Below are 16,092 nucleotides of genomic sequence, written 5' to 3'. Positions count from 1 at the left end.
CAGGATTTAAGCCTGCAGGGTAGCAAGAATTATAGTAACTTTCATCAACTTTAAAAAGTTCTCTTTGGCTGAGAATGCGAAGGAAAAACTGGGAGAGAGCCAGAATTGGGTGACATTCAAAAATAAATTTTGTAATTGAACCACTCTGGACATCATCTTTATAATAACAATAAATAGAAATTATACACAATAAATTAAAATAAAAAATAAAATTCTGTTTCATGAAATCGTACATAATAGTAAATGAAAATCTATTGTCTTTCTTATACATAGTAAAAGACAATTGTAATAAACAAGCTGTATCAAATAAAATGTTACCTGTCTCCTGAAAGACTCCCAAATTTAGTTGAAATTCTGTGACTATGGCATGTTAACACAAATAGCATTGTTATATAAAATGAGGTTAAGTATTTGTGAATATATTTTATTAGTTTTAGTGAATTTAATCATTTTTCTAGACCTTCAGTAATGACTATTTGCTAGACACTCTTTTCCTCTTTATTTCCAGATCAATTATGTTCTCTAAATTATTCATTGATTGTACAAAAGGAATGGGCATTCATAATTGTAAATGAGTTACATTTCCATTTGCATTTAGTGATCACATGTGCTATCAATTGTTAGTAGTTGGTCAAGCTTATCTCTGGGGCTGGTCATCTTGAGTTTTCTCTCTCACTAATTGGTTTTCCTCCTACTGACTTCCTTCCTACTTCCTCTCTACCTTAGTCTCAAATCTTACTGTGTAACACTATAATGTTTGAATCAAGAATGCATCAGAATACCTCAAACATATTCCAGTTTACAGTGTTGAGTTATTTGGAATTTTAATTTAACTCTGACTTTGATTCACTTGGATATTTATTTAATTTCTTCCAGATTTCTTATACAAATGATTGGACATCTTATCTGAACAACTTTTGCAATTAAACTTGCACTGGTAGAAAGATTAAATTAGTTCTAATCATAGGTAATTTATTTTAATTCCCAAGGAACTTTACTAATAGTCTTGGAACTATTATATTGTGCTTAGTTAATTACTTTTTAGTAAAAATGAGCAACATGGGGCACACATGGTAGTTTAGCAAATGAATACATTTGTCACCCAGATATTCTCATCTTGAGAAAAAAGTACTTTGTGTCTTGGTAATGCTGGTTGACCTCCTAATTGAGTTATCTTTAAAAACAAAGTTACCATTTGGTAACTTGGGTAACATTCTTTATTGACAACACAATACAACATACAAAGCTTATTCGTATTGAAAAAAAAGTTTATGTTTAAATATGTAAGCTCAAGTTTGCCACTGTAGATATTCAATTTGAGTTGAGTAATGAAACAAACCATAACAAAACCAACAAGGCTCCATGCAGAAGAAGATACATGTAGCCTAGAATCCTAGCAATGCTCCTTTGTAAGGCATATATGCTGAAAGGATTGTTTCCATCCCAAACCTGACATTTGGTTCTTAGAAGGTGTCCTCCCTCCCCCCTCTCTCCCCCATACCTCTCCCCCACTCTCCTCTCCTCTCTCTCTCACTCTCTCTTCCTCTCCCTCTCTTTCCCCCACTTCTCTCCTCTCCTCTCTCTGCCTCCACTTTTCTACTTTCTCTCTCCCTTCCTATCTCTCTCTGTGCCCTCCATTTTTTTCTTTTGTTCCCCAAAGAGGCACTAGTAAATTTTACCAACTCTGAGCTGTCCTAAATATCCTTATATGTTACAGTCTGAGACCTTTACAAATAGATTGGAAAGAAAGTTAAAAGATTTTAATTGTTCTCATAAGGAAGGCAATGGAAACACAGCATGAAAGTGTAGCTGTAAAGTCTCCAGTGAAGAGTTTTCTTAACAGTGAACTCAGGGCTTCACCCTCTTGCTTGGGTTTTACACTCAAGGCTGGTTTGCTACCATTTAAGCCACACCTCCACTTCTGACATGTTGCTCATTAATTGGAAGTATCCATGGATGTTTTGCCAGTTAATTTCAGATAAATCAAGGATATTTCTGTTCCCTCTGACTTTCAAACATGACCCTAAGAGCTCAGCTTCTTGAGTAGCTAGGAATTACAGGTATAAGCCACTAGAAACCAGTTACCAATTATTTCTTTTAAATTTCTAATTGTCACATAAGGACCATGCATATTTATGTGGGACTCTGTGTGTGTGTGTGTGTGTGTGTGTGTGTGTTGTTGTTGTTTAGATGCCTGTAGTTATTGTGTAATGATGAAATCGGGGTAATGAGAACCTTTATTATTTCAAACATTATTTCTTCATGAAAGGTGCATAAAATCTTTTCTTGCAGGAATTTTGAAATAGATGTACAGTATTCTTAACTGTGGGCATTCTACAATGCAGTCGGACACAAGAATATATTCTACCTTCATCACTGTAACATTGTGACAGTTCACTCTTCCTACTCATCCTTCTTCTCCCCCCATCTTTGTTATCTACTTTCTATTTTCTCCACTTCCATCAGATGAATTTTTCTCAGATTCTGTAGGCAGGAGTTAAGATCATGAGGTAAAGTCAGGTGTCTCCATGCTTAACTTGTTTTATTGGACATGAAATAAGTTTATCCATGTTGCCACAAAAGATGAGATTTCATCATTTATACATATTTGGATATTGTCCTATTGTGTCTTTTTTTTAATTGTTAAACTACCGTACAGAGGGCTTACAACTACATGGGCAAGGTAATGAGTACATTTCTTATCAAGCATTGTTGCCTCCTCCTTTGTTTATTACATTCTTTTTATCCATCTACTGGCAGACACTTCAGCTCCACTCTGTGTTTTTGGGCTACCATGAATATGGGAGTACTGATGTATCCAGCATACTTATCAAGTAATGGTAGATTTAATAAATAATGATAAACTTTTTCATCTCAATTAATTTCAACAGCCAATATTATATTAACAATAAGAAGTAGAGTTCATATATTAGGATAAGAATCTAGAGGATTTGTCTGCTCCAGCTGGCTCAGAATTAGTATTATCAGATCTAAGTCTCTGCCTTCCTAGTATTATAGCTATGGCTTGAACCACCTGCCTCATAATTGTTATAGAGTGAAGTAAATTTTGTTTCATTTTAGTTCATTCTGGTTTTGAAAATGATGTGATAGAAACTGATATAATTATTGTAATTCAGAACCTTATTTAGGACAAATGATGATATGTCTAATCTGAGTATGATTCCAATGGATTAGAAAGGCATAAGATTATGTAAAAAAATACCTAGATTCTGGAAAAAAAGGTTTTTATTAAAGATTTCTAGTACCTGATAAGATAATTTATTATCTTATATTTTCAGGGTTTTTTATTTCTCTTATATCCCTAAGTTATTCACTCAAAAACACTATGAGATGCTAAAGGGTTACAAACAAATGTGTAGTTTTAGGGAGCTCACATTCTCTTGTTCTAAAATAATAGCAATTCAGGGTTCAGAAAGGCAAATGGGATGTGATTTTTCAAATCATGTCTGTGATCTGAGAAAGAGTATGAAAACAAGAAGCCCAATGGCAAGTTAGTATTTAGAAATTTTGTTTGTTTGCAAAACTGGTTTTCTGCCATGTTCTATTTTAGAAGGTCTGTTTTATGGAAGTTCATGTGATCACTACAAGTAATCTGAAGACATCATTGGAAGAAACTTAAGCAATTAGGACTCTAACACAAGGCATTCATTTAGAAAACAAGTTCATAGTCATTTCTTAGGAAAATATAAGCATTTCCAATGATAAAATCATTTTTAAAATGAATGGATTTAATTAAGAAAATAATTGAAGCCAAAGTTTAGTTTACAGTAATTAATATTCTAAAATATATGATAAGTGTTCTTCATTTTGTCACATAATATTCTTGCTACTTGTTATCTAAGAAAACTGGACTTCACAAAAATTGAATTTTCTTCACATGGAAAATCCACATATAACAAACAAGATTTTATGAGTATGGAATTTCAACGTGATATTTTTCGTGCACAATTCTAGTAGCAAATGAATGTACAAAATTAGGACCTAACAAATAATCTTAAACTTATGTATTCCTTGCTTCTCTCCAAGCTTGTTTATGAGCGAATAGTAATATTCAGCCAGAGCTTCTTTGTGCTTTTGTCTCAAAGTGCATGAGATCTAAACATTACTTCTGCTCAACGTTTACACTTTACCACTTGAGAAAAACCTCCAATTTGAGAAGCATTGTTTCTAAATGAACTCTGAATATATTTCTTCAATGCTCTGCTCTGCTGGCCTCTGGGTAGTTTAAATTTTAGGCCCAGAAGAAATATGTCTTTTATGTTACAGTTAAGTATACATATGCTTAATATAGGATGATGTTTAGTTGTGGTAAGATCATTGCAATTTGAAAATACTTTAAAAAAACATGCATGTCTCCTACACTCCCCTGTATAAACATCATAACTTCATTTATTCTGAACCAAGCAATTTGAATATTTGCAGTTAAGCTAAATAGCTTCCTTTGTACAGACTAAGCTTCATTTTAAAGATCGAGGAATTGAATGTCTGAGAGATTAAGCTTACTGCCCAAGGTTATTGCTACAGAATGACTGACCTGGTATTAAATTCAGTTTTATCTGACTTCAAAGTACATGATATTGGGAAACATTTTTCTCAGCCATAATCATCCTTAAAGTGAATTCTCAATAGGTCTTTGAAATTTGACTTGATGGGAAAGAAAGGAGAATTTTGCTTTAAAATAACCCATCAAAATTCAATTTGGGGTATAAATGTAGCATAAGTTTTTAAAGACCATTATTAAGAAACATACATATGTAAATTAGTAACAATTTCAAAAATATTTGAATTGATTTGGCCTTTCCCTCCAGATGACAATATAAAAGAGCTATGGTAAGGACAGAGAAATAAAGACGGTATTTAGAATGTTCAACAGGGATCTTGGCAATTGTTGTCATTATTATTAGCTTACTATCTTACATAAACACTTATAAAAGCCTATGAATATGAATAATGGTATAACCATGAACTAGTTACTGCCAAGCAAAAACCATAGCATATACATATGTATTCTGTGCTGTTTCATGCTGTAAATAATGTGATTTCTGGATCTTCACACTGGCAGAATAGATGCTGCATGTGGGATAATTTGTCATGCAGGAAAAAGAGAAAAAAAACCACTATTATTAAACTATCAGTTCAATTTACTGCCATCTCTCTGCTTTAGAAAAATTAGAGAGAAAATTTCTGCTCATTAAACTTCTGAGCCACCATAGCAAATTCTAATGAGTTGCTTATTAAATTAGCAATTCTCCATAACTGGTAGGATTCATCAACTTCTTTTTCATTCTCAGTTTTCAGATTAATAACTAAAAGCCCAAATTGCTTGACATGGCTCTTCAATCAAACTTAGTGTTATTAAGAGAGTATAACCACTAAACCCATTTTATATAATCAAGTGAAGAGTGATATTCAGGAGATATTTCCTTTCCAGATATTTGTTTTCAGAGTTACAGATTCATTGATAGCTACAAAGAACCACATATCTTTTAATTGCTTACTTAACACATACTGAATATCTACTACATGTCAGAGTAAAATACCTCTGCTTTCAGAGGATGTTCCCTGAAATACACGGGGTAACATTAGCTACTGTGAAGACAAAACAATCTACAGATATGGTAAGAGGAGATGTCGATTGTTGAACACAGTTCCTTAGATTTTCTAGATAGAGAACTATCTCTTCAGTCACTTGAGTAGACATTTTAATGAAATGCTAAATTATGAAGCATCTGTAAAGAGACCATCCAGACAAAGAGAGGAAATGAAAGTTCTTATAACCAAAAGCTACTGGTAAGACAATATGGCAAAAGAGACAGGAAAATGGGATGAATTTTAAGAGATGGAATAAAAACAAACCAAAAAGGAACAATAGATATATCATAGAGAACTTTTTGGCTAACAAATCAGTAGTTTAGCTGAATTGTGACTGTAATAGGATGTCATGGAATGTTCTGATTTGAGTGGTTATATAATACAATCCCAATTGTGTGTGTGTTAATTGACTGTAAAATGTAGTATTGGAACCATATTACAAAGCTATTGCATCAGTCTAGTGGAAAATAATAGAAGCTTATTTCAAGTAACAACGTTATAGGATGTAAGAATGGCTCAGATTCTCATATCATATAATAAAAAGACAAACACGCATTACATATATACATATATGTACACACATATATACATGTATGAGTAGTGAAGGCAGAACATTGACTGATACATAGGGAATGCCATTTGGGAGAAGCCATCAATGACTCCATGATGTTTAGCTTGAGCAACTAAGTAATAGTGACATAATTATTTAAGACTCAGAAAACTGGGTTTGGTAGGTGGGAGATGAAGTAGTATTTTGGAAATACGCTTGAATTTTTTTAGTTATTAATGTAAAAATGTCGTATAGAACCCAGATATATCATTTTAGAGAATGAGATTGGTACTGGGCTGAGCTGGAGAGAGATATTTTATAGTTAGTATATGTGTACACCATTAACTAGAGACAAAGTATAGAAAGGTCATATTGGGTATCCAGAAAGGCAGTACATAAAGAGTTGGACTCATGACTATCAGAAAAAGAAAAATGGTAGATTACATAAGAAATAAAGATATAGTAGGAAGAGACACAAAAAGTAGTGTGAAAGCTCAGCCAAAAGTTAAAACTATGACTATTATATAATTCAGCAATCCCATTCTTGGCAATACATCTAAGGACAATGAAAAGTTAATAGCTGAAAGGATATTGGTATACTCATTTATTGAAATACTCCTCACATTAGCCAAGACATGAAATTCACTGAATTGTTCACAAAAGGATGGAGGAATAGCTAATGAGAATATGCTATGTTTGCATAATGGAATACTTTTTTATTCCAAAACTATGGAAATGCTATCATGTGTGATATTATAGATAAATCTCAAAGCAAGTAAAACAGAGCACAGAAAGACAATGCTATGTAAGCTCACTCATATACAGAATCTAAAAATGCTCATGTCAGAGAAATCAAGAATAATCATTAACAGAGAGGAAGGAAGAGTGGGAAACTGACAAAGCAATGAGCATTCAACTTGTTGGTTAAATAAGGGGAATAAGTTCTGATGTGGTATTGCAGAGTAGATTGATGAGGTTTAATCACATTTTATTTTAATTTTATTTATATGTTTAATAGATGTATCATTTAACATAATTTAAAGTACTTATATTATACATATTTATTATTTGTAATATCTAGAAGACTGTGAATGTTTAAAACACAATGAGGGCTGGGAAGGTGGCTCAGTGGTAGAAAGCTTGCCTTGCATGCTTGAGGCCCTGGGTTCAATTCAACACCATATAAGCAGAAAAAAAAAGCCAGAAGTGGTGCTTTGGCTTAAGTGGTAGAGTGCTAGCCTTGAGCTGAAGAGCTGAGGGACAGTGCCCAGGCCCAGAGTTCAGGCCCCACAACCGGACCCTCCAAAAATACAATGAAAGAGTAAATGTTTGAAATGATGGATAATTCAATATTGCAATCTGTTTATTACCCAATATATAGTATTGAAATATCACACTCTACTCCAGAAACTCATACATTTACTATGAGACAGGTAAAAAGTAAAACAAGGATGATATAAGCAAAAGATAGCTACAGGCAAATGTGGATCAAGATTCCTCTGTTAATTTGTTTTAAAAATGGTTGACTTTTCCACATATTTTTGAGTTTGTGAGAATGAGCATGGAAAGCCACAAACAAAGGCAGAAATGAGAGTAATTTGGCTATTTTGAGCAGCCTAACTCCTGAGTTTGCCTAGATTATACATTTCCCAAATATGTAACTATCACATTAATTGATTGATAACGATCCCTGTGTTTCTTTTTAGGAGTAAACTTCACTTCTGGAACACCTTGTCAATCTATGATGACTTTTTTAACTTAGCACTTATTGCATACAATATTTTACATATGGGTATAAAGTCAGCCATCACAATAAAATTACTACTTAGGGTATTACTCGTGTATTCAGATAAATAAAATGATGTCAATGAAAACTTCTGAGTACCAATCCAAAAGATACCCGGAATGCACATTGCAAAGCATGAATAATAAACTATTCACACACTGTTTTGTGGAACAGGGTTCTGTGACACATGATTATGCAAAAAACATTCAAGTATTTGTATTCAAGCTCAGAAAAGTTGAGCACAGGGGCAATAAATTTCCACAATTTTCTATTCTAACAAAAGAAAATTTCAAACTAATGAAAATTATAGACATATAAACAGTTAGATAGATAAATAGATAGAATATAAACAAGTCTTGAATTTATCTTGCTATTGCTATTCAGTACCAGGTTATTCGTTTAAGTTAGTACTGAGCCACAATTCCACTTCATGATTCTTGCTGGTTATTTGGGGATAAGAGTTTCAGGCACTTATCTGCCTGGACTGGCTTGGAATTGTGATCCTCAGATTGCAAATTCCTGAGGAGTTAGTATTATATGTCTATGCCACCACCTTCTGGCTCAGGATTCTTTTAGTGACGCATAGTTCTAGGGTGCTTGAGAACATCTCACTTCCAATTAAAGTCTGATTCTCCCAGGGTCAACATATTTTTCCTATTTAATTTCCTGAAGTTCTGTAATGTTTTGCTATTTTAATTTACTTTTTACCATTAAAACAAGTCTTTCAAGATTTTGAAATAAGTCTTGTATAGATCTGCCAGTATACTTTTGTACCTATCTTGGATAAGGACATGTGTAGTTGCTTGGATCATGTTACTTCTGTTTCTAGAAGTCTGATTCAATCAATCTCTCATTATATCTCATTTTTTTTCAATTAAAAGATGAGCTTTGTGGGTTTCTGAGTCATTATGGCCATCTGATTTAAAGCAGTTTCTGAAGCCAAAGCTTAGCTGTTATTTTGTGTGTGTGTGTGTGTGTGTGTGTGTGTGTGAATCAGATTAGGATATAATATGCTATGTAATGAGCAATCATATACATATAAATAAAAATATTTATTATAAATAGCTCCACATGATTATATATATAATTATATACAAACATATTGGTCAGAACATATGCAAAAGAAGTATCAAGTGCCAAATTTCTTTCTATGCCTCCATCAGAAAGAATGGCATTGCTTCCTTTGTTAGGAAATGGAAAGACTTGGAAAAAAATTATATTAAGTGAAGTAAGCCAGGCCCAAAGAAACATAGCATAGGTCCCATGGTTTCCCTTATTTACAATAACTAGTATCTGTCTGAGACAAGCAGAAACAGTCAGATAAGTTGTTAGGTGAAATGAACTCCAAGATAAGGACTCAAATGGTTTTTCTTTCTTGCTATTGTTTCTAACATATCTATAAGATGATTTCTTTGTTGCTTTGTATGTCCCTCCCCCACGGGTATAACCCCTGTTTTCACTGTATTTGATGTCGGTATAATTTGTGGAGAGGAATGGAAAAAACAAATCGTTTAAATAGGGATACAGGTGGACCCATTGCAACAATGAGATGTACAAGTCGTTATGTCGAAAACGAACTTTACAACTTTGGGGCTGGCGAGGGCAGGGAGCGGTCTGGGGATACAGGGGATGGGGAGCCGGGAGGGGGAGATGGGAAGGGATGATTAAGGGACACAAAGGAGGAGGCAACAATGCTTGATAAGAAATGGACTCATTACCTTGCTCAAGTAACTGTAACCCCTCTGTACAGTATTTTCACAATTAAAAAAAGATTTGTATTCAAACTGGAAATCATATTTGTATATTTTAATGATTTATACATCAATACAGTTTATAATTTTATTACAAATTGACTCAGTCAAATATTATAAATAGTCAAATTGAAAACTACAATCTGAATTTTAACTGTACCTACTCTAAGAACAAGAAAAATCTCTGTCTTTGCTAGAGACAAAGATTTACTCTTTACTTTTCAGAGTGTATTTCAATTTCCTTACACCAGTTAATAAAGTCAATATAGTAAGAGTTATGTTGTACTTTTTTGAGAATCCTTAATAATTTCACAGGGCAGCAAATTTCTATTATGCTATTGGGTGCTAAAAATCAAATACTATCCCATATCATGCTTTTAGGAAAAGGGTTACATCCACTGTGTGACTGCTGGAAAAGTAATTATTTGAATGTGAAATAATTATTAAATAAGAAGAGATCCTTTCAGTCCTATAACTGTTTATTTTTAAAAATTAAATATCAAATACTGAACATTTTGGTCTTTAACAAATGGAGACACTTCTATGAAACAGATCAAACATCCAACAAATACTGGAATACTTGATACATATTCGAAATTTCTTTTTGGGCAGTAAAAGAATAGGATGGATTGTTTGGATAGAAAAGTAGAATTTTATAGTTGAGATTTTGAAGGTATTCATGATATTATGATATTCAGCATGGTGAATGTTCAGAAGCATTTTGGAAATATTCTGCTTACTGGAAATGAGAAGGGAAAGGTATTTTCAGCCATGTTTTTGAAAGACTTACATGTGTATATGGAAGTTAATAGATGCTACTCATGAAACAAAGTGAGAAGAAATGTGATCTAATTACTGAATTCATCAAAATATTGTATAGTCAGCAGAATCAAGCCACATACATTTACTAATTACAGAGATTGTATCATACATATGCATTGTGTTCGCGTTTAACCTGGAGGTTAATATTCAAATATTTTGAGAATTAAGGAATTGATACATTTCTGAGATGTTAATGAGTAAATGGTATCATAACTAGGATATACCAGGGACTGTGTTGATTGTTTTAAGTGAATCATCTCATTCTGTTTTCTCAGACATGTCCTAGGTATGGTTTGTATCTTTTTGTAGCTTACAAGGAGTCTGTCTTCACTTATGGCACATGTAATAGATATGTGTATATTAAGTGAACCCAGAATTTGAATCCACATTTATATGATCCCCTCACTGAACATTAACCTGGCCTTTGTAAAATTGTCTATGACTTATATACAAGAAAAACAGGTGGTATTACTAAACCTTAGTCAATGATAATGATTATAAATAATTGGGAAATATTTCTAAAGCCTGCTGGTATTATTCCCACATCAAATGAGAAAATACAGTAAACTTATTTGCAACTATCATCTGATAATTTTAAAAGTTACTCTATTACATTAAATTCCCAAATTATTTGTCTCCAACACTACTTGTTCTTGCTTTCTAGACTTTAAAATTATATTTTAGGACAGTCCATATTTTTTATGTTAAACCCAGCGTATGTTATACAATATTAAATAGGATTTATCCCTAATGTAAGCTTTCAGTGCAGAGTAAAAGAGAGATTGAGTGAAGAGAAGGTCATGATTCTTGAAAATAAAAAACCACCTGAATGGAAGAGTTAGAAATGAACACCTTAAAAAGTAATTTAGAATCTAATATACAATAGCTCTCTGGTTCTTATTACAAATGAGAAGCAGCATTCTTTTCATTGTGTAATTATTTTTCCGTGGCTTTGTGAGGCTTTGACTTTTTGTTTCTTTTTTCAGCTCAGGGAGGCTAACACTTCAATGAACAGCTTGTTATCAGCTGGCTCTCGCTATCCACTGTGTGCAATTCCCAGCCCCATAGTCAGGGGAAAGTCTTTGCGATATGTGTAAACATCTTTCATCCTGATACAGCTTCAATGTGTTGGTCCCTAACGTTCTCATATTTAGTATTTAATTATCAGTTAATTAAATCACACAGTTTAGAGGGGCTTTAGTTCAAAGGAATATTAAACATCTGAGTCACTTTTACAAATGTGATACAATGTCAACACATATGTCATGAACACATTTAGATCGTAGAAAATAGAACTTTCATCATTCTGAAAAAAATATGAAACAGATCATATATGTATCAAATATAATATATATCAATATAACATATATCTCAAATAGAAATATATATCAATATAACATATATCTCAAATAGAAATATATATCAATATAATATATATCATTATATTTATAAGATATATATTATATATAATGATATATATGTATATCATATATATATAAACAGAAAATACTATTCATTTTCATAGGAGCTCTCCGAAGAATAGTGAAACAAATCTGGTGATCTGGTATTGTTTTTATCTTGGAAGTACAGATAAAAAGAAGTAATACTAACCAGTACAGTAAACATTTTCATTATCAATTTATAATATATTTTTCTTGTTTGGTGATATGTCCACTGTCATTTCTAAACTCCCTCTATTCTCACTATCTCTGTAGGTAAATGTCCACAAAATTTCAGTTGGAGCTTTTAGATGTTCAAATCTCCAAATATGTACAACTTTGCTTTGTGTGTGTTTTTAATTTTTGTAAATTATAATGAGTGAGATATATTTCATTTTTATCACTTTTATCTTTGAACTACAATGGAAATATTTATCCCTCTTACTGTAAATTAAGATCATTAAATCTGATTTTCAATAGAATTGTGCCATATGACAAAGTCAATATTTATTGTTTCAATGTGTTGAACTACTACATGCATTCCTGCTCCATAGGTCATATATAAACTATTACACACAACTTTAGGTTTAAAATAATTTTGGAATGTGACTGCTGATATTTATTACATGTGCATTTGATATACATATAATTTTTAATTTATATAGACTTGATAAATACAGTATTATATTGAAAGCTTTTTACAGTTCTAAATTTCTGCTTTATACAGATAACTCTTAAGAGTTACACATAAGCTCTGCATAAGAGTACAGATCCACAGTAATTCAGATCTATAATTAATATCATTATTACTACCATAAATATATATATATATATATATATATATGCTGTTATTTTCGGTTGACTTTTTTTTTGTCGGTCATAGGTTTTAAACTGGGCCTGGGTGCTGTCCCCTCAGTTCTTTAGCTCAAGGAGAGCACTCTACCACTTGAGCTACAGTGCCACTTCTGGTTTTCTGGTGGTTAATTGGAGATAAGAGTCTTGTGGACTTTCTTGCCCGGTCTGGTTTTGAACCATGATCCTCAGATCTCAGCTTCCTGAGTAGCTAGGATTACAGGCATGAGCCACCGGTACCAGGCTCAGTTGGCTTATTTTTATGACTAGACCTCTTTCATGAAACCATTGGCAGCCTAATTGATACGAACAATATCAATATTATGTGGATATTTGTCCTATGTTTTTTAAAAGCAAGATGAGTAGGGGCTGGGAAGGTGGCTCAGTGGTAGAGCGCTTGCCTTGCGTGCCTGAGGCCCTGAGTTCGATTCCTCAGCACCACATAAGCAAAAAGAAAAAAGCCGGAAGTGGCGCTGTGGCTCAAGTGGTAGGGCGCTAGCCTTGAGCTGAAGAGCTGAGGGACAGTGCCCAGGCCCAGAGTTCAGGCCCCACGACCGGACCCAAAAAAAAAAAAAAAAAAAGCAAGATGAGTAATTTTTTCTCTTAATCCTTAGTCCTAGATTGTGCAGATAGGTACAACAAAACATTTTTATTTGCAACAGCAGTGAAATTAGTTTTTTTTTAATTTTTCATAGTCAATATTGCATCATAATTGCAAGTTTGAGATTATTTTTTAAAGATTGTTATTAATGATTTTTTCCCAAAAATTTAAGCAAATATCCTGTTATCCTAAACACTTTTCTTAAATGAGAATAAGTGGAATAAACTGGTTTAAAAACTTTTATTTCATTACCCATGATTTTGTACAAAATCACATATAATTTATTCAACTAAAATACATCACATCTGCCTCTCCAATAGATGCTCCCATTTTCAATGTTATCCAGAAAAGCACAGTACTTGTCTCCAGGAAAATTTGACTGTATCAAAACACATCTTCCAATATCATATTTTTAAAATTTTAGACAATCTATTTTGCAGGTATCACACTTACTGTGACTAATGCCTAGAAGACAGTTGATCAGGCCAATTTAATGAATATAGACTGAAATGAATTCCAGAATGTCAATGATTTTCACCTACTATTAATGTGAAGTTGCAAAACATCCTAGATAAAGGGATCTCCACTTATATTAAAGCAGAGTCAGCATTTCAGAAAGTACATTTGTAATAATAGAATAAAAAGTAAAGCCGTTTTATGTTGTTGGTAATAAATTCCCAGTTGAAATACATCCATTGAGGTACTCTTGCCAGTGAGACTCAGGTACTCAGTGTTGAGAATGTTTCCTTTTGCCCTAACTCTTTAATATATATCAAGTGTTATATTTATTTTCCACCTAATTATTTCATTAAATTTAAAGACAGAAATTTCCCAAATATTTGGATTCTTTGCCTAATCAGCAATATTTTGTATTTGCAAACAACCTGTGAGGAGTTAGGATACTGATGTTACTGTCTGTGAATCTGAAAAGTAGTCTTTTCAATAGCATGATATATGTTGGATTTAGTGCTATGACTTGAAATTACTGGAGATTTAAAATATCCTCAGAATTGAGCTATGATTTAACATTATTGAGATTTAAATAAAATACTGTGTATAAAGAAGTAGAGCTTCATGACGGGTTAAATATATCTTAAAGATCCATTTTATAATACATACAATGTATAAAAGCTATAAGAAAGTATGATAAGATGGATTTAATGATAATCCCAGCTACTTAATAGGTTCAGGTGGATGAAGGTTTGAAGCCAGCCCTGACAAGGTTTGTGAGATCCTACCTCAAAAATAAAATGCAAACAGAAGGGCTAGAGACATGGCTCAAGCTGTAGAAGCTTGTCCTGGATTAAATCCACAGTCAAAAAAAGTCATAAAATAAATTTAAGCACTGTTTTTTTTGCTTTGTAATGAACACACAAAGTGTGTTACAATAGAGGATATCCAAATGGAATGAAGAATGAAGAACTTCAAAGCTATACATATAATTCAACCTGATTTTGGTAGAATAAGAACTTATACCAGTAATGTAGAACAAGTGTTAAATGCTCTGTAAATGGCTATAAAATATGCACCAACATGCATAAATTTAATGTATGGGGACAAGATTGAATTAGAGCTTTCATATTTTTCTCAGGGATAACAAGTATTTATAGAGTTATATTCTTGGAGTTCATTTCAATTAGCATCATGCTATGTGATCATATGTACATAGCTATTGAGCTATTGTGATCCTCTGCTATGATTATCCTAGATATATATTAATTATTTCAAATGAGGGAAACCAGGGAGCCTATGTTTCTTTGGGTCTGGCTTACTTCACAATACAATTTTTTTCCATCTTCCATTTCTTTACAAATGGGACAATTTCATTCTTTCTGATGGAAGCACAGAATTCCATTGTGTATATACTACATTTTCTTGATTCTTTCATCTACTGAGAGACATCTGGTATGTTGGCTGGGTAAATAATGCTGCAAGGAACATAGTTGTGCTGGTAGTATGGAAACAAGAGGGTTTTTTTGTTTGTTTGTTTTTATTGTTGTTTAAAATGTACTGTGTGAAATAATATTTTTTGTTTTTTCTTTCTTTTCCTTTGGTTTTCCTCCTGATGTCACATTTTTATTTTAGTACCCTGTGTCATACACACACACACACACACACACACACACATTTGGGTAAGAGACAGGGAATAACAAAATGGTGAGACAAGGACAAAGAGTGAATCAATCCAACAGCTATGTTGGAAATGAACTTTACACCTTGATGAGGTGGGGCAGTCAGGGAAGGGCAAGGAAATTGGGAGAAAAACAAGATAGGAGGTAACAATACATGACATGAAATGTACTAATTGCCTTACTTAGGTAACTGTGAGCCCTCTGTACGACAACTTTATAATAAAATTAAAATAAAAAGTTATATTTTGAATACTATAATAAAGTCTTTCAGAGCCATTACTAAGGGTAGTGTTTTATTTTTATTTTTTTAATTTTCAATGATTGTGTAAGGGGTTACAGTTTAGCAGTCCATTCATGTGTACTGTGCAGCTTGATTGAAATAATCTTCATCATTCCCTTCTTCCAACTCATCCCCATTAGTCACATCAAGATTCAAAGTGGTGCTTTAGTCTGTCCTGTCCAGTTGGTAATCTATACCTTTCCTATATGAATAAAATAATCACACTTTTCATATAAGCTTCCTAAGCATTAGCTATACTTAAGCAA

The sequence above is a fragment of the Dipodomys spectabilis genome, unplaced genomic scaffold, assembly GCF_019054845.1.
Source record: "Dipodomys spectabilis isolate Male_0828 unplaced genomic scaffold, ASM1905484v1 ptg000009l, whole genome shotgun sequence".
NCBI lineage: Eukaryota > Metazoa > Chordata > Mammalia > Rodentia > Heteromyidae > Dipodomys > Dipodomys spectabilis.
The sequence above is the reverse complement of the archived record's forward strand: the minus strand, read 5'-3'. Positions refer to the sequence as shown.